We start from the raw sequence: 23,064 nt of genomic DNA, 5'->3' as shown, positions 1-23,064 counted from the left end.
AGCAATAATGTGGCCAGCAGGAGCAGGGAGGTGATCATCCCTCTGTACTCAGCACTGGTGAGGCCGCACCTCAAGTACTGTGTTCAGTTTTGGGCCCCTCACTACAGGACAGACGTTGAGGTGCTGGAGCATGTCCAGAGAAGAGCAATGAAGCTGGTGAAGGGTCTAGAGCGCAAGTCTTATGAGGAGCAGCTGAGGGAACTGGAGTTGTTTAGCCTGGAGAAAAGGAGGCTGAGGGGAGACCTTATCGCTCTCTACAACTGCCTGAAAGGAGGTTGTAGGGAGGTGGGGATCAGTCTCTCCTCCCAAGCAAGAAGCGATAGGACAAGAGGAAATGGCCTCAGGTTGTGCTAGGGGAGGTTTAGATTGGATATTAGGAAAACTTTTTTCACTGAAAGGATTATGAAGCACTGGAACAGGCTGCCCAGGGAAGTGGTTTAGTCACCATCCCTGGAGGCATTTAAAAGACATGTAAATGTGGCACTTAGGGACATGGTTTGGTGGTGGATTTGGCAGTGTTAGGTTAATGGTTGGACTTGATGATCTTAAAGGTCTTTTCCAACCTGAATGATTCTATGATTATATATGTATATATCAACTAGTTTAATTAGTGCATATCTTTTGTGGTTTGGTGTTTTTGTTTTGTTTTTTTTTAAATCTGTACAGAACAATGATAAAATGTTCCAGACTGTGCAAAGAAGTGCAATTTATCACAGGATCATAGAATGGTTTGGGTTGGAAGGGATCTTAAAGATCATCTAGTTCCAACCCCCTGCCCTGGGCAGGGACACCTTCTTCTAGACCAGGTTGCTCAAAGCCCTGTCCAACCCGCCCTTCAACACTTCCAGGGATGGGGCATCCACAACCTCTCTAGGCAAGCTGTTCCAGTGCCTCACCACCCTCACACTAAAGAACTTCTTCCTTACATCTAATCTAAATCTACCCTGCCTTTGTGAAAAAGTCCCTCTCCAGCTTTCTTTTGGGCCCCCTTTAGGTACTGAAAGGCTGCTATGAGGTCTCCCTAGAGCCTTCTCTTCTCCAGGCTGAACAACCACAACTGTCTCAGCCTGTCTTCATAGGAGAGGGGCTCCAGCCCTCTGATCATCTCCATGGCCCTCCTGGACTCACTCCAACAGGTCCATGTCCTTCTTATGTTGGGGGCCCCAGAACTGAATGCAGTACTGCAGGTGGGGTCTCACCAGAGCAGAGTAGAGGGGCAGAATCACCTCCCTCAACCTGCTGGTCACACTTCTTTTGATGCAGCCCAGAGTACAGCTGGCTTTCTGGGCTGTAAGTGCACATTACTGGGTCATGTTGAGCTTCTCATCAACCAACACCCCCAAGTCCTTCTCCTCAGGGCTGCTTTCAATCCACTCATTGCCCAGCCTGTATTTGTGCTTGGGATTGGCCCCAACCCATGTGCAGGACCTTGTACTTGGCCTTCTTAAACTTCATGAGGTTTGCACAGGCCCACCTCTCAAGCCTGTCAAGGTCCCTCTGGATGGCAACCCTTCCCTCTAGAGTGTCAATCACACCACACAGCTTGGTGTTGTCGGCACTCGCTGTCCATGTCACCAACAAAGATGTTAAACAGTGTCAGTTGCAATACCAATCCCTGAGGAGTGCCACTCATCACTGATCTCCACTTGGACATCAAGCCATTGACCACAACTATTTGAGTGTGACCATCCAGACAATTCCTTATCCACTGAGTGGTCCATCCATCAAATCCATGTCTCTCCAATTTAGAGAAAAGGATGTCATGCGGGACAATTCAAATGCTTTGCACAAGTCCAGATAGATGACTTCTGTTGCTCTTCCCTGATCTGCCAATGCTGTAACACCGTCATAGAAGGCCACCAAATTTGTCAGGCATGATTTATCTTAGTGAAGCCATGTTGGCTCTCACCAATCACCTCCTTGGTTTCCACGTGCCTTCACATAGTTTCCAGGACGATATGCTCCATGATCTTGCTGGGCATAGCGGTGAGACTGACTGGCCTACAGTTCCCCAAGTCTTCCCTTTTTTGAAAAGGGCGGGTTATGTTTCCCCTTCTCCAGTCAGTGGGAACTTCCCTGTACTGCCATGACTTCTCAAATCTGATGAATAGTGGCTTAGCTACTTCATCTGCCAGTCCTCCCAGGACCCACGGATGCATCTCATCTGGTCCCATGGACTTGTGCACCTTCAGGTTCCTTAGATGGTCTCAAACCTGATCTTCTCCTACCACGGGCGGTTCTTCATTCTCCCAGTCCCTGCCTTTGCCTTCGCCTTCTGCAACTTGGGTGATGTGGCTGGAGCACTTGCCAGTGAAGACTGAGGCAAAAAAGTCATTGAGTATCTCAGCCTTCTCCATATCCCAGGTAACCACGTCTCCCATTTCCTTCTGGAGAGGGCCCACATTTTCTACAGTCTTCCTTTTATCACTGATGTACCTATAGAAGCTTTTCTTGTTGCCCTTAACATCCCTGGCCAGATTTAATTCTATCAGGGCTCTGGCTTTCCTAACCTGATCCATGGCTGCTCAGACAATTTCTCTGCATTCCTCCCAGGCTATTTGTCCTTGCTTCCACCCTCTGTAGTCTTCCTTTTTGTGTTTGAATTTGTCCTATTCTTGCTGCTCCTTACTGTTGCTGAATTTCACATAGAGGCAGATAATATTTTTTATAGGTTTGGTGTGTTAGAAACCCTGCATTACCATTTTCATTGATTTTTAGCTGTGATTTGAACTTTTGCAATCAGTGCCAAGATACTTTTTTTATGTAAGTTTTCCATTCTTCATGTATTTTAAGTATTTTATTTGGAGACACTAGAAAAAGGCATACTAAACCTCTAAGGAATAAATATGGCATATTTAGCTCCAACTATGCTGGATTTGCCCTCTGGTTCCATTGATAACTACCATTGCAGATTGGCACAGAAGTCACTATTGTGATAGTAATGTTTAACTGAGTTGATAAAAGCGACAGTGGGAAGAAAGGATTAAAATTTGAAAGAATTTATTTTGCTATTTGAACATTTTTTACTGAATATCACAGTTGTTGTATAACACTCATACATATTGTGTGATTGATTGATTGATTGATTTTTGTGAATGGATAAATTTGATACTAGTCCTGCTGTAGCTCAGGTCACCTTTTCTGTAGTGCCTCTCAGCTTATGTTTATCTGCCTGATTTCTTTTTTTTATGATTAGTTTAGCTTTTAATATTGTTTTAGTTTTAGCTATTATTTGTATTGAATCGAAATATTTTAATATAGTCTTTTTTGACTTTCTGGTCTTTCACACACTTAAATTTGGACTGCCACATCTAACAAGTATGCTGAATTTATTTATACCATGGCTATCAGAACTAACATCTAAAATGTAATAATATCTTCGGTCAATTAATTAGAGCTATATCAGCAATAGTCTTGCTAGTTTGTTGCACAACTAGCTATTTTAAAAGCTACTACTTAACCTTGAGAAGTGTCTTCTTTAATGCACGTCTTGATGTGACATTTGACCAAATTGTATTGACTGGTAGTGCATATTAACACAGTACGGCTGCATGTGTCTCCACTAGTCACCCAGCACTTCACTTACATGGAAAGCAATTACTTAGTTGTTATGAATGTGATATAAATTTGACTTCATTCTAATTGGTACATTATTTTCTTCATTTTGTAAATATGCTATTGTACCATTAGGGAAGGCCTTCAAACTATTATATAGAATTGCCAGAGTAATTATCTGTCAGTTATACATGGACTAAACAGCTTTAGAGAAATGAATTTGTTAGTTGATTAGTGCCTTTAAGTCTGTGGATTTTAATCAGTGTAGAGCTGACTGACTAGAAATCCTGTCATTCCTATTGTTTTGTAATGGTTTACTGATTATCTTTCCAGGTAGTACACTGACACATATTATCTGACTGTAGTATTTTAGTAGAATACCTGTGGCACTGTAGAAAAAAAGCTGAGATGCCATTTCAGATGAGAAAACCCTGAGTATGAAAAGCAGTAGCCAGAAATCTGTCCATACTAGAGATTCAAAACATCTTTTACAGTATCAAATTGTGATATTTATTTCTTCAAATCTTATGTCTCCCCTTAAAAACCTATAGGAACTGTGGGGAAAGGTAGGACATTTGTTTTAAATGAGGGGAAAGGGTTCAAAAGTGAAGGATGGGATTTCCTGCAGTGACTGAAGAAAACAAGTGGTAGAGCTGTTCCCTGTTCAGCCCACAAGCCAAAGGAGATAGTATAGAGGATGGGGTGATATATTGTATGTTTTACAGCCTCATGCCACAGTATTTTAGTCATTCTCATTCCATTACTGGAGTTATATTAATCACCAAAAGACATGAGTAAACCAACAAGGAGAAATAGCCTTTTCCTGAATTAAAGCCAGTGACTACTGGTGCTATTCTATTCCATTCAAACTTTGTCATATAAAACTGGCTGCACAATACCTATTTCCTAGTAGATGTGAGCATACAAGATGAGACAGCCAGTCTTTTGCCTTCTTCAACCCTGTTCCACCAGTATTTTTAGAACCAAGCAATTGGTTGCTGATCTGCAATTTGCTGGAGATATATGTAGCTGGGACCGGCTCAATATTTCTGGGTCTGGTTCAGCATTCCTATGTTCAGCTTCCCTTAGGGGACTGCTGCCACTGCTGTGACTCTGTGGACAAAGATTCTCATGATTTTGGAAATATGATATAATTATTTCATTCACTGTTATCAATCACATTACACAGAGCTGGAAGTACAGCTTCAAACACTTCAGTCATGTCCAAGGCAGAAGGAGACTCAAGTCTTCTCATTCAAATTCCTTTGAGCTCCTTTTGAAACAACCTGATAGAGATGACCCAACCCATCTAAAAAATCTCTGGGTACAAAGAAGGAGTCACCCACACCATTCCTATCAACAGAATAGAGCGTGTGGAGAAGGATAAAGTTCTGGTGGGCAAGACTCTGCCAGACTGCTTTTGTTCTGCAGAGGTGACTTTGGGAGTGCTGGTTAAGGTCAACACTGCATATTGGTGGAACCAAAGACAATCCGATATTACTGTAAACTTTCCCTGTGAGTCCTTGTGTTACTGTTTTTCAGCTGGGACCAAGATAATATTAAAATTAAATCTGGAACATCACAAGGTAATAAAGAAAAATTAAAAGTTTCTCTGGGAGTCTACTGAAATTCCCCAAGGGGATCAGCAGGTATCACTGAGAACATCACACTGACACACATGCAGAGCTCCAGCAGATTCCCCAGAGGTAATTAAACCTTGAGGATTTCTCCCTGGTTGTTATGGTATCTTCTTTTATTTTGGAAGCATTGCTTTTCTGCATGTTATTAACTGAAGAATAGAAGTTATTTGGTGAATAGTTTCATAGACAAAAGACACAGATATTCCCACTTCACTTTCTTGTGAGGAAGAAAAAGAAAAGAAAAATGAAGTAGGTATAGCTGTGTCTCTTGTCTAAACACTGGTGGATTAATGATTATATTTAGTTCTTTTTCACAGACTATTCTGCCATACAGCTACATCCTACTTCAGTCCAGATGCTTACTTGCTAAAGAAAAATTGAAAGGCTTACCTTAGGACTTAACTTTATGAAAAATTATGTTCATTTTCTGCAGTCATTCAATAGCTTCAGCAATTTTTTTCTGATGAAAAAATCAATTTAGTAAACAGATGCTGAGATGCTAAAAGATTCAGTTATGCCAGTAGTTGTGGTACACTGCACTCTCTACACTAAAAATAAGTAAATGTTTTGTTTTAATTGTAGCTTTCCTTAACTATGACTATTATTTATTTTTAAGATAATTTGCACTAAAGAAAATTATGACTAAACCCATGTCTTTTAGCATAAATATTTTGCTGATTAAAAAGACTAACACATGTACACAGTAAAAACAAAAATTCTTGCCTTCTGGCATTTGCTTTTTATCGTAGAGAAGTAGTAAATCCAATTACAAGATGTTTGATTCACTGGGCAAATCCTACTGGAACATTTTCGGCTCTGCAGGATACCACTCAGTACTGAAGAACCACTTGTCAGCATAACGATGTAAAGGACCACATTCTGTGATTCACACTTGAAACTGTTTGCCAAATGAATTTCAGGAAGGCACTTCATGAAATGCTCCAAAACTCTCTTTAGGATTCAGATTCCTTTTTTTTTTTTTTGCTTTCGTTCATAATTATTCTTTGCATACACTAAAACTAATAGTGCAATGAATTCACCTCTCCCATGGTTTTTGAGGAGATTTAATTCCTGCAAACATGAAATGCCCAAGGATAAAAAGAAGCTTCAACATTTCAGTTAAGCAGATGCTTTTTGCTATAATTTGACTTATTGTTAAACAGGTGGTTTTGGTTTTAGAGTCAATTTTCCACATAAAATTAGGTAAATCAGAAACACCCTTAAATGAAATCATCCAGTCTATGTCAATGGGAAACTGGACTGAAATCAGATTCAAATGCTTATATTTGAGAGAACTTACCAGGACTCACTTGTAAAGTAAATAAATAATCATAAAACCAGTCTCTTACAAGCAGTTAAAGAAACCATTCCTTCACATAAAAAAAAAAAGCAAGGAAAGAAAAAAAGATAATTTTTAATTTTCATTAACTTACCCTGTGATCTGTTTATTAATGAAACTCATTAAGGTAAATAAAACAGGAACAATTACTTTTAACAGTATTAAGAGTTTTCATTATAAGTTATAAAATTTGCTCTGATACCTAATACAGTTTAAAGATACAATTTAAATTCATGAACAGACAATGTCTCTTGCATACATATGTACATGCACACTGTGCACCACCACAGTGGAAGTCAGTTGGAAAAATGCTGAAAGAATGCACCTCCCTCAGAAAGGTTGCAATAATATCAGACAGGAAAGGGTAGAAATTGCCTGCTTTTCAATAGAGACAACAAACTGAAGAGTATTTGTAGTTTTCAGAATTGGGAGAAGTAGAGATGGAAAAGACTTAATTGACAAACTTGCTAAAAATATAATATCATCTCATGCCTTTTTATTCTCTTAGTCTAGTTCTCAGCTGATGAACCTTACATTATCTCTTGCAATGGGGTAACCTCAGTTTCAGTTCTGCTTAGGTCTCAATGTGCAGAAGCTTGTCTCTTCCATATTCATTTTTTTAATATTTCACTGTTCTGCTCTGTTACCAGGAACAAATCTTATCCTCTTTCTTCACTTATTCTATCAATTACATTAAAGGCTAATATCCTTTCTTAATCTGTCTCATATACCAAAGATGTATTAATCCAGTGCAGTTCTTACTTGGTTCCATTAAACTTTGTAAGCACTTTCCAGGTGCCAAGGTATTCAGAACAGGATAGGAACAGAGCATTAGGTCATCCAGGCCAAATAAAGGGTGTTGTATAATCAATTTAATGTAAAAGATTTTCAAAAAGGATTTCTTTTCTTTTCTGTTCTGTTTCAAGGTGTGGAATAAAATATTCCAGGTATACTCCAACAAAACCCATCAGATTTGCAAACTGTGCATATTTTTTTTTTTTTTAATGAAATCACATTTTATGAGAGTCTTAAAAAAAAAATATCCTAAAACTAGAATGCCTTGTCTAGCTATTGATATTGCATCCTCCAAAAATTCTTCACTTTAAACCAATTTTTAAAGGATAGGGATTACTTTAGACCCCTCTGATATTCCTATGTCCTAATATCAGAGAGCAGTTTCAGGTAAAAAAAAAAAAAAATTAAAAAAATCTAAGTTGCATTGTATCTGGGACCTAGGTCTTGACACTCTTCATAGTCAAGTTGCCTTTTCTTCCTATAATATCTCAGAGCATAAATTTTGTCCGTCACTTTCATCCTTATCCATAAAATAAAATTCCTCTTTCTCCTATCATCTTGCTATTTGGTACACGCAACATATCTCTTCCTGCAAAATGAGGGGGGGAAATACTGTTTATACTTCCATTATCATTCAACATAGTCCTTACCTTGAATTGAATTAAGATATCTTGGGACATTCTTATTAATTATAAATTCCCTTTTGACTAAAAATCCATTAATCAGGAAGTCAGGAACACCACTAGAATCTGTGTTGAAACTTGCTTTTCTAAAAGTCATTGTTCAGGTCATACTGTGGTTTTGGGTGGTTATTGTAATGTATCGTATCTATGTAGGAAATAGCCTTTGAAAAGTTCCTAGCTATTATTTGGTGCCACGAACACCCACACATACTTCTGGTAAAATGCTGTCTTTTTAACACACTTTTTTTCTGAGGTCCTTAAATTCCGGTCATTTTTCAAGTGTATTACAGTAGTTTAGAAAGGAAAAGAGAAAGAAAAAAAGCAGTGAGAGCAGTGGAAAATTGGATTAAAAATTCAATATGGCTAAAGACTTCAAAGCAACCCCCAAAATTCAGCTGATATTGTTTCAGTTAATTGTTATTGCTAGTTGTTAAGATTACTTATCTTCTGGACTAATACTCCTGATAGAAGAAAGCCAGACACCCAGTTCTTTTTGAAGCTGGCAAAATATTGTTATTTCTCCGTATTTTCTGTTCTGTTTTTTTTTTTTAACTTTTCATTCATTTCTTTCTTTTTCCAACCAGTTATTACCTTACTGGTAAGGCAAAACATGATTCTTCCTCTTCCTAGCCTACATCAAATTTTCCTTTCTCACCGAGAAGCTGAGCCACTGAGAGTCCCTCCCTGCTTTTTTCCCAATCTTCATTTAAAAACTGTTTTTCTGTTTGCACCTAAGATCGATGTACTACCTACTCACCATCGGTTCTGTCCCCACCACTGTAACTTATCTGCAATAACAGTTTATTGCATCTTTATCCAAGTTTTTTACCTCTCTCTAATGTTTGTGTGTCATTATCCCCCCATTACCTGTGTGAGCCTCTGTTGCTTCTCTGTTCAATGTTATCTCTCAGTCAGGCCTCTCTGTACAGATTTCTTTTGATATTTTATTTCATAGAAACCTATTGTAAAAAATAAATTGTGCTGTATTATATTGTTGAACCAGAGTCCCTGTGAGTCATTCAGAGGGTAATTTTGCCTATTTCAAGAGCGCTTATGTACTTTGTAGCCTTAGCTGTTGTATCTCCAACTGAGCAGGTATTCTCAGTACTTTATGTATTACAAGAATGTTAAAATGCACAGTCAAACTCAACACTTTTCAAATTCATTACCTACTTTTTCTTTCACTCAAAGAAGCTTCTTAAGCCAAGAAGCAAGTGGAGGAGAGGCAGAAATAGGAGGAGTTCACACTAAAGTAAATCCTGGCTAGGATAACTTTAATAGGTAGGAATCATGGTGAGTGGTAAGTGACAAGAAGTGAGAGACTAGAAGAGCCTGGTGTTTAAAATGTAACGCTTGATTTTCATGCAGTGATCAAGAAAGAAAGAAGCTAGACAGAGTCAGACCTGCATTGGAAAGGAGCACCAAGTGTGCTGGGCCAGGGGCCTTTCAGTCCACGGGAGACATTCACAGGATGAATTGCCTCCTGGTCCACGCGGACCACTGTACAGCAGGGCTGGGGAAACCAGCAGGCAGGTCCTTTGCATGTTCCAATTTTCTCCTCAGCTTTAAAAGCCAGACTGAGCTAAATTCTATAGATATATCTAGTTTAGCTCAATTGAAGTTATTCAGAAATATTACTTCTGGAATGGTTTTGTGTCCTTTCAGCTGAAATCTGTAGGAGTTGCAGAAATTCAGTGCAAGAGCCCCATGTCTGTTAGAAAGCAGCAGAGAGCTCTGTTAATTATGAAGTACTCTCCCAGTTGTTTCAAAAGAATAACTAAAACATCAAAATCTGGTGTTGGTGCTGTGACATCAGCGCGGCGCAGCACATGGTCAAAGTAGTTTCTCTGGAGCAAAGGAGGTAAGAGAATGGATTAAGAAAATTATAGAAGTTATTGTTATCAGACCTTGATGGTGAAGCGGCCCAACATATACTACCAAAGAAGTTTGGCAGTCAAGAAAGGAGCAGAGGTTATGGAAGGCAGAAGTAGTCTGAGAAGATTTCAAAGATCCATGAAGAATTGTGTTGAAAAGCAGGAGACAGAAGGCTTGGCAGTTGAACTAAGGAAGAAACGTGAGGCCTTTGCAAATAGCAAACTTATCCGCAGATGATCCATGTTTGAAGAGCTAACAGCTCCAGGATTTCTGTGTTTCTTTTAAATAAGAATGTGTAAAGGTGAAATATTAACTTCCTGAATAAATTTTCTGAATAAAGAAAACAAAGTAACAAGGTAAAGTTTAAAAAAACCAAACCCAAACCCAAAACCAATGAACACCAAACTAAATGAAACTTTAAAGTATATTATGGGTAAAATTGACTTTCTAAAACTAATTTCATACCATTATCTGTATTAATTTTCTCAAATAGAAGGAAACATAACCAATACTTGCCCTTGGAAACATGCCTATAAAAATTAGAGACTTACAGCATTTAGTTGGCAAAATATGACCAGGACTACTTCAGTAAGCTTTATTACTATTTATATTGGTAACTTTTACATGTCTCTGTAAATTCAGCTAGCAACTCATGAAGAAAAGCAGGAAAAACAAGCATAGATTGTATTTCCCAAACCTCACTGGATTAATTACTATGTTTGTGACAGGAGTGGGGGACTTTCCTCTAGGAAGTAATATTTTAAGAAAATCCCAGGCTAGGACATAGGAGACCTCTTCATGGACATAGTCATATTTTTTGTGAAATTGGTGTGTAAGACTTTGGGTACTTCTTTCAAAGTTCATCCCTTCATCGTGGTTCATGAAAATTTGTAGTGAAGAAATAGCACTTCAAAGTCCATTGAAATGAGTGGATACTTTTCAAGCCACTTTTTGGCCTTGGACCTGGCCCTCAGCATGCCTGCTTTGTAGACATTTCTTTTCCTTTGCCAGGCTTGGGAGCATTCTCTGGTTCCTACACAGCCGAGTGAATAAATTCAATGCAGATAAAGATATGAATATGCATGAGTTCTCAAAGATGCCATAATTCACTAAATCAGACTGTTTAAATTTGATCCCAAAATAAGTTCTTACAAAAGAAGTTACTGAAATAGGTTTCTACGGATATCTCACTTCTTTAAAGCTAGTTTCATCCACACAATTCCCCTCCTTCCAGGAGTCTGTCAGAGTTTCTGACTTTAATTCATTGCAAGCCAGCTGAAACTGGGAAGTCCATAAAGTTGCCATAGTAACTGAATGGACAAAGACCTAATTCACTAGTTTATATAAGCCAGAACTCATATCCTGCAGACAGTAATGGTCTTAAATTATTTAGGTCTATAAAGTCCACTGTTAATGGATTATATATATATATTTAATAAATAGGTGTCAATTCCTTAGCTAGTGAAAAATGAGCTTTGATCGCTCCATGCTTTCTCAGAAGTAGTTGTATGTTGCATAGTAAGCCAATCAAAAAGTCAAGGGGAATGAAAAGGAACGAGAAACCAGCGTATGGTAACAGTAGCGCTCTCCATGTTAAAAGAGACTATGAGTTATATTATTAATTTATTAAGAGTTTATTTTGAAAAAGTTCCCCAAACTGAGCTGTTAAAGTCCATAAAAGCTGTGTGGATTTAACAGTAACAGAGGATGGCACACTCTGAATTTTGCAATCTAATGAAAACAATGGGACTAGACTCAATTGTTATTGTTCCCAGTACACAGATAAAATTTGCAGTGACACTGCTCAGGTGATGAGAAAGATGTAGAAGAGCAAGACTGAAGGAGAAGTTTCTTGTAGAATGGGTTATGAATCACATCATTTTGTCATGGACATTCTTTTGGATTAAAATAAGTGTGGCATAGTCAACTGTTTTGCTGGGTGGTGTCAAGATGGATGTGACAAAATTAAGTAACAAAAAGTATTTATATATTTGCTTAGTTCCAATAATTCCCTGCTTCTCAGCTTCTTGATCATGAACTGAAAGTCTTTTACTTTGAATTGATTTGAGATTACCCACTAACTCTGAGAACAATAACAGTTTTCTTTTTGTCTGCTTAATTTTGCCCTCCTTCCCCACACCTTCTGCTTTATGCAACATTTAGCAATTGGGCAGATTAAAATCATAAAACAGGCCTGCTGCACTGCAAATTTCCTAAATAGCATTGGTAAATATTATAAATATCATAAACATTGTTTGGGAACTTTGCACTAGTAAATGTATAGGGTCATTTTAATCATCGAATCTACCTATAACTTCAGTGTCTTAGAGAACCGATTCTATATAATTTAATTCCCTAGGTTAATGATTTCTGTAGCTCTTTTTTCATGAGATTCCTGAGTACATCAGTTATTCATTTTAATCCTGCAAGTGTGAAAAGAAGAGCCCAGATGGGAATTGCCAGTACAGCTTTATTGTATTTTATGTTGCTTTATTTCATTCTTTTCTTGCATTTTAATTCTAGTGCCAGCTTTCAGCAGGATGTTGAACCTGAAAGTTTCCCCTGCACATTTAATACAAAGAGCAGACTGACACCTCTATTTCTCCCTGGGCGGAATTCCACTGCTCATCATTCTATCAGACTTTATCAATAGATTTACATTTTGTGTCATGCTAGCTATGTCCTATCATTCCAGGTGGTTTGGGTCCTTTTACAGCTTCTTGCCCAGGACTTGTAAATAGTGGATAAATGGCAGGAGAGCCAACAGGATGTGGAAAACTATTCAGAGACATAAAAAGAAGATTGTTAACAAAAGTGAAAGAAAACGAGCAACAGTTAGATACGCCACTATCATAAATTTCTTTTGTTGTCTCATACAATAATAGAAGGGTTGGGGTTTTTTTTGTGATTTTAGGTAAGTTTTGCTTTGTCGAGGAAGCTCTCATGAGCTGTGAGATAACATAGGCAGCTTCCTTAATAAGTTTCCTCTCATCTCCCTTTTCCAAGCTTACTACTGTTCAGCGCATTTTGACTTTTTAGAGGTCTCTTATGGAAAATGTTTTTTATTAGATGTCCTATAGTTCAGGACTTCTAATATACAACTAGTTTTTATGGGGGTTTTTTGCTTAGTTTTTTTTTGTCCCTCAAAGACAGTTACAGAGCATATGAACTTTGTATTGTGTGTGTTACTGTCTATTTAGCCTTCAACAGTTAAGCATTGATTTTAAAGAAAACATCTGTCCTCTGGACACTCAGAATTAAAAGGCCACTCTGAAAATCAGTGCCTAAATCACAGAAATATATTTAACTGCTTTCATAAAGGACATCATATACCAGTGTAATGAATGCGAGGGTATTTTCCTGTGCAGGGTGTTTGCAAAATACAGAGATGTTCTCAATTACCTTGGGTTGAAACTTCATTCAGTAGTGCATCATAATTTCACTAGCACTCTGTTTAAAAAATCCTAAGATTAAAGTATTTAGACAACTGGCTGAAAATTCATGTAGAGATAAACTGGGATTACTCCTTGGTCTCACAGTTTTACTATAGAGACAGATGTACAAAAGAGCACTAATATTTTAATTGAGTTCCTGCTGTTATTACCAACAACTGTCAGACAGGAAAGTGAATTCTGTACATTTTCACTCTCATTTTCCTTCAAATTACTTCTGTGACCTCCTTGCCCTTAACTGAAATATGACTCAAAATGTGTATTGCTAATGCTGATTATGTTATTGTACTATTTCACCCTCACAGCTGTGCGGTAACAAAGGAGTAGAAGCAGGGACAAGGTATTGGCATGGTGCTATGGAATCTTAAGAACGGCACAGAAATCCCCCACTCTGGGAAGGGGCCAGGGCTGTTATCCATGCAAAAAGCGGTAGCATAGCAATGTGAAAACAAAATAAAAATGCCACACTGGATAGAAAATACAATTTTCCTAACAAACAAATAAATACAAGGGCTTCAAGCTTTCGCAGAACATGAAAATAAGCTCTACTGTGTAGATTAACCAATAAATCTAATGTGCTGACTCTACTCATTGCTGAAATGGTGTCAAGAAGGATTAGGTAAAACTAAAAGAAACAAATGTATAAAACATTCACACACAGCCCCCAAAAGAAAAGAGGTAACATGGCAGCTAGAACAGGGAATAGATAAGGGTTATTAGATCTTCTGAATATGCCTTTTGGGATGTCTTGCCATTTTCTCTACTTGATATCAGGTGACTTTTACAGAACACACAGAGCAATATTCAAAATAAATAAATAGAACAGTTCTACTGCTTAAAACTGTGATTAGCTTGAAGAAAATATTTTACCTTGAGGAAACAGTTGAACTCTGAGCTGTTTCAAAGTTGAAAAATTCCAAGCTGATCGAATTCTGTGAAATGCTTCAAAAGAATATCTTTCTCTGTTAAAGAGAATCAGAAGGAAAAAAAAAAGTTATCTCATACAAATCCAGTTGGTTCATATAAACAGGAAGAGAGGGCATTTTTATCTGTAGATCACATCACTTGATTTTTTTTCAAAGTGATATCAAACTGGATGCTGAACTATTTGTGGCTGGGATCAAATGGAGACCAAGTAGGCTTTGTGAAAAGGCAATCTTAAAGCAAAATATGATCTATTATCAGGATTCTTGCAATTCGGTCTATTTGGATTTATAATGCCATCTTTGTGGAAACAGCAACTGATTCAGTATACAGGCCACATAATTCATCTACAATGAAAGCACTTCACCTTGAAGAGCACTTCCTCCACCGGCTCTCAGTAGAACATTGTTCTGTACTAAAAATTCAGTTCTTTTTGTGCTAAATGGTAAATGAATTGTAAGAAGTCACCTTTTTACCCCCTCAGAGTGCTACCTTGCTCTTCTCCAATCCTCTTAAAGGAGAGTTTATAGTTTATAGCTTATAGTTTAACATAAGTTTTTTCAGTAGCACCATGACTTTAGGCTGCCTTTTCCCTCTCTTCTAACACCAGCCACTTTTGCTGCCCCTGGTCAGCCCCTCTTGTTTGTTGTTTGAATGGAGAAATTGTATGCTATGAATTGAACAAACTAGAAAAAAAAAAAAGAAAAGTTTTTTTTGCTAGGTTATTTACTACTTGTACAATAGAAGAGAAGGTTTGAAGGGAGAAAATGCCTGATAAGGTAGGAGAGTGGCTTGGATGCTTACAGCATGTTTATGGCTTCATCTCCTTAGTAAAGATGGTACTGTTTCTTTTCAAGGCTAAGGTTAATCTCTTCATGTCACAGCGTTTTTTCTTATATAGTGTTCAGTTTGTTCAGCATCTTAATACAATATCTAAGAACTCCTTCCAACCTCACTACATCTAAATCCAAATCCAAATGCTCATACCTCTTTAGAATGCTTAGACAATATCCCCCAAACAATGGGGTTTTTTTCTGTGTAGGAGGCAGAAGGATGAAAAGAATGGAAAGAAAATTAATATTTCAAGATAATGCCTTTTGATAAGATTTTTAGCACAATTTCCTAACTGATACATAAATATCACAAAGATTGGCTCAATACAAGAATCAGTGCAAAATAGAAAGTACTTGGTGCTTAATCACTTTACCCACCCGATAACCAAGATTCTTCCTGGCTTTCTCATTCTTTATAGAAAGAGGTCTTTGACTGGGTTGAGTTTAATGGAATAAATTGAACTCCATGGGTTTTGCTTAAAGTTATCAGCAAATGGCAAATGAATCTAAAAAAGTGGTAAATGATTCCCCTGCTGTAATTGTAACTTGCAAGATGGTTACGAGAGAAAGGCATAATTATTTTTATTTTCTTTATCACAGATTTAGAAATGGGAGAGTTAAAAGGCATTATGAATATTGGAAAACAAAGCATAAACTAAATGTATATACAGTTACTGCATTGTTAGAAGTATTTCAGAAGTTCAAAGTGTAAAATAATTTCCAACACTAAAAAGGATGGGTTTTTAACACGTCATTAATATCACTGGTGGATTATTGCTGCACAGCCAGGTTGTGGCCTTGCAAATGATCAAAAATGAACCCCAACTTATGTTTGCTAATTAAGGAGCTTATATGTGATTTAATGGACATGATATCAGATTGTTTCCTTTTTTTATGTATGTAGTTCATTTTTTAAATAAAAAGGTATATAGTGGTAAACGCACAGACTTTTATGCAAACTTACCAATATGTATCTATAGCTAGCTACCTAATGGAGAAGTCCTGAAGATCTAAAGCAATTACTGTTGAGGTATGCCCTCTAAAGATGTTTTCAGTCATTGTGACTTCAGTGCAAGCCACTTGAATGAAACTTCTTTTTAAAAACTAAAAACTGTGCCCATGGTATTTTATGCCCATTGTTTATAAATACATTGGTGTTTAAAAATAAAAATGGTGGGGTTTTCATGTGAAAACCATAGTTTAGTATTTTAGTTTTTCAAAGCTTGAAAAGGGTTATTTGTTTTCTTTAAATTCATTTCCTCTCTTGCGAGAGGGATCTGAGAATATATAACTTTGAATTTGATTTTTTCGAACTGATTTTTAACTAGCTGTGGACTAATTTTGAACCAATTTTTAACTAACTGTTAACTTCATGAAGCAGTAGAGGGCAAGGCCGAGCAGGCCGTGACTAATAAACCTCCTGTGATTTGTCAGCACTGCAGCTGCCGCCTGCATGCCCGAGCTTGGCATTGTGACTGGCAGCAGGGCTGGGCTGGCTCAGCATCGCCCGGTTATCTCCTTCCCCCAGATGTGGGAGGCAGCAAGCTGTCAGCGGCTGCTGAGGCTGTCACCTCTGGTTCTCCCTTGCATCAAGCAATCGATGTGTCTGATGGGCAAATACCTTACATTGTCTTTTACACAGATGAACTTGCCTCCACTTGACAGAGTTCCAACCTTTTACACCTATTAAGGAAGGAAACAATAATGCTGTCCTCTTTTCTCTAGGGTTTTCTATATGCTACCTCTGACTGTGTCCTAAATGAATCAAGAAATCAATTTGCAGCCTCTCTGCCTCAGTTAAATCAAACTTATTCACAGTTTCTGCTGAGTAAAAAACATCCAGTGCTTCTCCACAGTTACCCACTGTCACTTTGACAAGATATATTAGAGCCTTGGCCAAAGTTACAATGTCCAAAATGTTTAATTTCCCCCCTTTTTTTTTGTTAGCTTTACTTGTTACTTTTTTATTATTTTATTACATTACCTTTATTAGTACTGTTTGTGTGAATTAATTCTACTCCCAGAATCATTGCCTGCTGAATACAACTGCTAAATGAGGTAGAAAAATTAATTTTATTATCAGAAGAACAGAACATAATATGGAATAAAGCTCCTCTTTATTGAAAAGTTGTGACTACAAGATGAAATATTACAGTGTTTATTGTTGACTCATAGATGTTACAGGCCTGTTAATAACCTAAGAGTTTATCTAAGTTTTTTTCACGCCTGTGAATGATTATTCTTTATGGCATAGATAGCATATTTCTTTTTAATAATACAAAGCCTGAGGCTCCCATGTTTCCTTAAGACTGAATTTAATAATTTAAGCACCTGAAAGTTAAAGACCTAGCGTAACATGCCTGTGCAGGTTCCCTCAGCAGTCAATGGAAAGAGAAAGGCATCTGTGGTTTACTGCATTGTAAGAAAGGTACAATGCAGTAAAGGTACAAACATACAAAAAGAAAGGTACAAACATACAAAGCCTAAATCACCCTCTTTCTGTCTAAATAAGATCTTGACAATTAACCTTACCTAATAAATTACCTAAAAGACATCTACAAACAGGTCAGATGAACTACATTCTTAGTCTTATTGTCATCCCCACAGAAATATTTTATTTTTGAGCAAGTTTTTTCACTTCTGAGTTCATATTAATATTAGTGAGGATCAAGGTACATCTTGTTAAATATGTAAGTATTAATTTACAATTAGGAGTATAGCTTACAGTTCCTCTGTTAGAGATGTTTTGCATTTTAGTTAGAGACAGATGAATCCAGTAAAGGAAATTAGACCAGAACAAAGATGTTTCATAGATTAACTAGCTTAAAATAATGTTTGAAATTCTTATAAAACACACTATTTGTCTTCTTGGTACAAGTTACTTTGAATTATAAGAGGAACACTTTTTAGAAACCATTTGTCTCTAGATTGGACAGGAGGAATAATATTATCTGAAGGACTTGACATTTCTTCATGTTTTCTAGTATATTAAAAAAAAAAAAAAATCTTCAGGAAACTTTTTCTCACACATTTGAATCCTTACTTAACACAGCTGATTACCAGAATGCTCTTCCTCCATATGGTTACTATGATTTATGATCTATATGATCATAAAGTCATACTACTATGGTATCATACTACAGTATGTAAATCATAGATACTATGTGATAGTGTAGAAAAAAGGGAAATGTTTCTTTTGGTTGTGAAAACACATCAAAGCAAACCTAAGTTTTCTTTGTTTCCTCAATTTATTGTTTTCTATGATTTTGTGACATACATATTAAAACTCACATTTTTCATGCATTACAGGTGAATACAATTTCAGTCTTTTAGTGACATCGGTTCATTCTCCAATAGGTTCTGCTACGTGGGCCTGTAGGCTCATCTCACTTCCCTGGTTTAGGTATAGCGAGCATTGCTCCAACATACCCAGACTTAAAAAAAGAAAGCCTACACACAACAATTACAAATTCCTAGAAATCTAAAGTTGCTGACTGTAAAAGGCCACTGAAATTGTTCCAACAGAGTTGATCTTCAGATATCCTACTGAAATAGTATACTTTTTACTCTCTGACATTTGTGATTAGTAATACTCAGCAATACTTGTTTTCATTTGAAACAAAATGCACCGAATCAGGTTATAGTAGGTCAGACTTAAGCAGTATTTCTCCACTTAGAAATCAGCTGTTATTCTGGAGAGGCTATGTATTGGAAAAAACAAACAAAACAAAAAAAAAGAAAGGAAAAAAAAGGGAAAACTGCAGAACAAAAACCCCAATAGACAGAAAAGCAAAAATCCATAATTTATGACAACGTAAGTTTTTCACATCTTTGAAGTATTTACATTTCCAGTTTTTATAATATAACTGGAAAATGTGATTATAAATTTACATTTCAGAGTTTCTATGAATGCTTCATACAGGCAACAAACCCATGTTTGTAGACACTATATTTGGCGGTAAGTTCTTGCTTTAAATTTTTTCTTCTGACAGAATAGCTTCATTTGAGGGAAATAAACAATATCGTCTACTGAGAAAAGCTTTTTTTTTTTTTAATGTAACTTAATTCTTAGGTTTGGTTTTAAGGACTCAGTGTAATAGGAACTTTTTGTTTGGTTTTGTTAATGCTCGGTTGCTAAGAGCAGGCAGTTACTTGTCTGGGTCGTTCAGATGGTGGTGGTGAAACTAGCTCTGCCCATCAAGAGAGGACGCTTCAGGATCTGGCCTTGGTGTGCTCCCATCAGACGCAGCTTGCAGTGCTGCTCTGTGTTAGCTGCTCCTACTGATGTATTTCTTGAGAAATTTGCTACCTGTCCTTATGTGCACAGCTGGGCCTGCAGTCCCTCTGCACAGTAGGGACTGCTGTGCTGACGTGTCTGATCTTCCTCCTGGAGGGCACCATCTTCCCTCCGCAGGTGAGGGGAGTTGTGTCCCCTGTAAAAAATCTCATCTAGCTGTGATTAAAATGTTCAGGTAACTGAGCCCAGCTAGTCTCCACACTGTCAAATTGGGCTCAAACTGTGACAGTCTTTGAGTCTAGGCTCTGTTTTCCTGTAATCTTTATGTGGGAAAAAATATTTTCATAAGATGATCACTTAAAAAATAGCTGAGATGATAAACAATTGAGTAGAATAATATTACATGTAAAGCACCAGGAAATGGGTCTAATTTTATAACACCTGCACACTCCTGAAAGCGCACATACGAAAAGCTGAGCAATCAGCACAGTTTATCTCTATGTGACATTTCCAAATGCTATTAATACATTTCATGGGTCAGTCTTTTATGAAAATAGCTGTGTATGCCAGCTATCTAATGATCTGGCATTTGAAACCAATTCAATTTATATGTTAAATTTGGTGTTAGGGGAAAACCAATACACTTACCACATTTTCGTTCTGTAAGTCTGGTTGTCATCTTAATTTGTCTGGAAATGTCTTTTTATTTTCCAGGGGTACCTCATGGGATATAAAGTAGCATAAATCATTCTAGCTCATCTACCATTGGGAATTACTGTTAAGGGTAAATTTTGGCCCAGCCAATATATATCACAGTGACAGATAAAAAGAGCACCAGCAATGCCCTTAATCTTCTCCGACGGCTATCTGTATCTCATGGAGAGAGACAGAGTGAGAGATCAGCTGTTTGAAGATGAACAGGGCAGTAATTGAAACTAACACTGTTTTCCAATTTGTTAGCAAAGATGGGGGGTTTATAGGTTGCACCATTATTGACCTCTTCTCCCTTCATTCTTTCCCTCAAGTTTTCTGTGGACTCCACTGGAAGCTGAGGTGCCTGGGAAGGGCCTCATGAGTGCGGCCCATTGTCACAACTCATGGACCCTTGGATAATGGTCTCTTTTTGTGTTCTTCATCTGAAGGATGAAAGAGAGAAGGCATTTGCACCATTTAGAGAAAAAAATCTCATTTCTCAGCACCTGAAATGTCATGGATAAGTCAAAAGACAACCAAAGTTAGGACTACTCCTAGTCTGTGTCCATCTTCTGAAAAATACGTGCGAATGCACCAAGGCGCTATGGAGCTTCTGTTGCAGTTTGCACATTCATACTCTTCATGTCAACATGTAACACAGAGCAAGGTTTTGTGTATGGGCATGTGTGCTTGTATGACTGTTTTCAGTAAATTTCAAAAAATATGCAGAGAATATTTAGAGTATTTTGGATTATACAAGTTCTTACATGCTGCTGTGTTATGATTTTCTCAGTTTTATTTACGAAGTTTGTTGGCAGTCTTCTTGACGTTTTCAGAGTGCTTCCAATCATCCAGAAATCACAGATTAATGATTTAACAAAGATTCACATCATTTCAGATTTTGGCTCCTGTGTTTAGTGACCATGGGTAAAACTCCTAGGAAGTGAGCTCTGTTCACCTGTGACCACATCCAGTGAACCACAATCTGTTTACGAAGCAATATAAGACATAGCTCCTTGTTCCATCTCCTGATAAATTCTGTTTTGAATATCTAGATCTCATTTAACAATTTTAAATTGTTAGAGAGACATTAGATACAGTTTTCTTTGCAAAGTCTTTTGATCCTGTTTTTTTCTGACTGGTTTTGACAGATGGTATTATCTCACTTCAACTTATCACCACAAGACGAAAAATTGACTATGTTGCCTTGTAAATTGTTCCCCGCATATTCTACATATCCTATTCACCATTCTGAGAAGATTCTCTAAAGGGAAAGAAGTGTGTAACCATAGTGTCTTTACATTTGCCAAGCATTGTCTCTTTAAATCCTTTTTAATTTTTGTAGTCTTTGTATTTAAAGAGAACTCAACAGTTTGACTACACTATCAGAATTCTAACAATGAAAAGCCACAAATCTTCTTTATACTGCATGAGACTGAGGGCAGGGCATTTTAAATATTTGTTAATATAATAACAATATACAATATTGCTTAAATAGTTGTAAAACCATTTTTAAACAGAAAATTGTCAAGCAAAATAAAACTTCAAGAACTTTAATTTGCTATTTTATTTACCCATGTTATTTACCACTGACTGTCTTAAAGGTCTGTAAAATACTGAAAAAGAGTTTATTCTGCAGACAGATTTTATCCTGGCTAGATTTGAATCTGGATTAATACATAAAGACAGGGCTCAGTCACACTGAATTCAGTTATTCTTTTGTTATTTATATTTTCTAATTTACTCTACTGGGATGTGTTTTGGCTCCCAATGTGTCATGAATCCATGTAAAAAGTAAACCAGGAAAATGTTAAGTGACAGCTTAACACTTCCTCTAATGTTTAGTTAGCAATTTTAAGGTTGCAACAACTGTCACTCATAAGCTGGAAAAAAAAAATAGTGCCACTGGAAAAAAGAGTTGTCCTCCAAAAATTTAACATTCCATCAGAATATATACTTTAGAGTTCTCCCTTAATATAGTTTTAGTAACCTTATTTCAGGTATTATCGTATTTTTAGTTCCAGTACTATATGTGCAGACACGAAGTCTTTTACTGAGGTTTTCTTTCTTTCTTTTTTCTTTTTTTCCCAATGGGATATCCTTTATGTTGTTTATTTGAATGTTTCTAATTCTGTTGTCTCAAAAAGGAGTTTGATTTAACAGTTAGGTCTGTGGCCTGAGAATGAAGGATTCTAATTTAATATCGCCTTCCATTTACAAGGTCTTCACTATGTTTGTGTCCCTGATAGAAAGCCTGGGAGTAATGTCCTTTTGCAAACATTGTTAACAGTTGCAGCTTGTTAGCAGCAGCAATAGCAATTCCTTTTATGCTACAGGCAATGCGGCTGTGGAAAGGAGACCTGGATCTGTGTATCCAAAGCACAATTATGTTCCCAGGTCCATCCCATGTGGTCTCATTGACATTGCTCCATTCTCATCAACCTCCTCTGTGATGGATATGTACCTTGTCTACTTAGTAAGGTCTGGAATGAAACCTCCTGCAATACTCAGGATAGTTGAGGTTGCCAGACACACTCTCTGGCCTCTCAATTCATTCATCTTCAGAAACAAGTATTTTTCTGGGTTAAGAAGATTGAAAGGATGGATAACGAAGACATTCTATTACACCTTTCTTCCTTTAGCATCATGTAGACTCAAAAGGGCTTGGGAACATAGTTGAAATAGGGAAAAATATTAAGGGACTGTGATGGAACCCATTTCTGCTGCCTGTGGTAGAAATCAAGACTTTCTGTGACTTGCAGAGTAAAAGGAGAATAATGGTTTTCACCTACAAAAGAGCTAATGCTTTAATTCAGTATTATCTATTGCATTGTTAGATCTGTTGGCAAAATTACCTGTTTTAAATTAAAATGATTTAAGAAATAGCCAAATCTTTCTGATAAAGCTAACAACAAGTTTCCAAGTATATTTATAGTGAACGTGATGCAAAGACTACACCATGGCAATTTCACCCCAAAGAGTTATAAAGTACCAAAGCATATAAAACACCAGGCAATGATGAAAAGCAACAGGTAGCT

At 37.1% G+C, this 23,064-nt stretch overlaps 1 protein-coding gene across 5 annotated transcripts in view; it reads right to left on the bottom strand.

The window, feature by feature from the left end:
• Positions 1–23,064, bottom strand: part of CDH19 (cadherin 19) — a 120,965-nt gene that overhangs the window by 47,800 nt on the left and 50,101 nt on the right. For 3 of the 5 annotated variants that reach the window (XM_069778899.1, XM_069778903.1, XM_069778902.1), the window contains exon 2: positions 14,210–14,301. The gene's annotated coding sequence lies outside the window, so the exon portion shown is untranslated. Of the gene's footprint in view, positions 1–5,585; positions 5,656–14,209; positions 14,302–23,064 lie in introns of all 5 variants that reach the window. The other 2 variants (XM_069778901.1, XM_069778900.1) reach the window with 2 other exon arrangements.

This window comes from Haliaeetus albicilla, chromosome 3 (genome assembly GCF_947461875.1).
Source record: "Haliaeetus albicilla chromosome 3, bHalAlb1.1, whole genome shotgun sequence".
Taxonomy (NCBI): Eukaryota; Metazoa; Chordata; class Aves; order Accipitriformes; family Accipitridae; genus Haliaeetus; species Haliaeetus albicilla.
The sequence above is the reverse complement of the archived record's forward strand: the minus strand, read 5'-3'. Positions and strand labels throughout refer to the sequence as shown.